The sequence below is a fragment of the Dermacentor silvarum genome, chromosome 3 (assembly GCF_013339745.2).
Source record: "Dermacentor silvarum isolate Dsil-2018 chromosome 3, BIME_Dsil_1.4, whole genome shotgun sequence".
In the NCBI taxonomy this organism is placed as follows: domain Eukaryota; kingdom Metazoa; phylum Arthropoda; class Arachnida; order Ixodida; family Ixodidae; genus Dermacentor; species Dermacentor silvarum.
Window position 1 is genome coordinate 129991895 of NC_051156.1, and position 1817 is coordinate 129993711.

Below are 1817 nucleotides of genomic sequence, written 5' to 3' on the forward strand. Positions count from 1 at the left end.
GCGGACCGGACGCTTCGCCTTCCGTCGACGAAAACGAAGCGCTGCATTCCGCCGGCGCGGCCGGCGGCTCACCGCCATCGCACGCGGAAACACCTACCGCTCGAGCACGGAGGATCATATCGCGCTCCGTTTCACTGAATATCGCTGAAATGCAGTCCTGCTTCCCTGGCGAGCTCTTCGTTGCAAGGTTCAGCGGCAGCAACGGTATCCATCGCGGGGAACGCAAACGCAGCGACCATGCATGCAGCCATGATGCATCCAGCGCCTCGGTCGTTTACGCAAGCGGTGATGTATCATGGCGCATTCTGATTCGCTGAGAGCAATGCAATCTGTGACGACACTGCTTCAGCGCCAAATCTGGGGTGAGAGAAATTGAGGAAGAGATATTTGGTCTTTGTTTACGAATTTCTCCGCTAATAACTCATATTTTTGCACCCAACAAAAACTGCATGCATTCCTGAAGGTCCCTCTTTTATTCCAGCTGAACTTCCTGTTTCTCTTTAGTGTCTCTTTAATGCCATGTGGCCCTGAGCACATAAAGCCAACAGACAACGAAGCCAAGGAAAGCATCGGGGAATTTAAGTGTAGTTGAAATTGGAGTGTAGAAAATAATGAAGAAAAGGGAAATGAAAGTGGACGAAAAGATAGCATGTCGCCGGCGGGAGCCGAACCCGCAACCTCCGCATTACTCGTGCGTTGCACTACCAATTGTGCTACAGCGACGGCCATCAATTCGTCCACTGACTTGGGTATTTATCTTTACTAGATCTAGCCCTATAATTGTTAGCCAGCGCCACTCAGAACCATGGTGGGCGGATGCGGAACATCCTGTTTAGCCCGATGACGTCACGATACACGTGATCTTGAGAGAGCAGGCAAGTGGCTAATAAACCCTCGCATGCTACCTAATGACATCAAGGCTGCCAGATTCGAGACCCTCGTAATGAAATACGAAATAAGAATGGGAACCGAGCGGCTCGATTTTATTAGTCATAACCACATAAAGCCAACAGACAACGAAGCCAAGGAAAGCATCGAGGAAATTAAGTCTAGTTGAAATTGGAATGTAGAAAATAATGAAGAAAAGGGAAATGAAAGTGGACGAAAAGATAACTTGTCGCCGGCGGGAGCCGAACCTGCAACCTTCGCATTACGCGTGCTGGCTAACACGCTGGCTTACGCGCTGGCTAACACTCCTAGGGCTAGATCTAGTAAACATAAATACCCAAGTTAGTGGACGAATTGATGGCCGTCGCCGTAGCACAATTGGTAGTGCAACGCACGCGTAATGCGGAGGTTGCTGGTTCGGCTCCCGCCGGCGACAAGTTATCTTTTCGTCCACTTTCATTTCCCTTTTCTTCATTATTTTCTACATTCCAATTTCAACTACACTTAATTTCCCCGATGCTTTTCTTGGCTTCATTGTCTGTTGGCTTTATGTGGTTATGACTAATAAAATCGAGCCCCTCGGTTCCCATTTTTATTTCATGTGACCCTGAGGGTACAATAAATAAAAAATTTAAAAATAAAATTAAAAATGACGGCCAGTATTTCAGTCAACGTGAAGTATCATTTCCTTAACTTTGCATTGAGCGCTTTTGATTGTTTTACAGTTCTTCGCATTTTCATCCAACAAATTATCGTTGTGAGGAAGTATGTGATACTTGGTGCCCTATTGCAAAAACCAGCGCCTTCGAGTGTGAAACCAGCGCGTTTTTTGACACTGGATGGCACTGGGGATGGCACTGGCGCAAGCTGGGAGTCACTGCGACACTGGTGAGATCGCTGGATAAGAGCTGGGTCACACTGGTCGAGAC

The 1817-nt window shown here is 47.7% G+C and overlaps 1 non-coding gene across 1 annotated transcript; it reads right to left on the reverse strand.

Annotated features, from left to right (window-relative positions):
- Positions 1-650: 650 nt before the first annotated feature.
- Trnat-agu (transfer RNA threonine (anticodon AGU)) lies at positions 651-723 on the reverse strand. Its single transcript has one exon. It is a non-coding gene; the product is annotated as a tRNA-Thr (tRNA).
- Between the last annotated feature and the right edge of the window lie 1094 nt (positions 724-1817).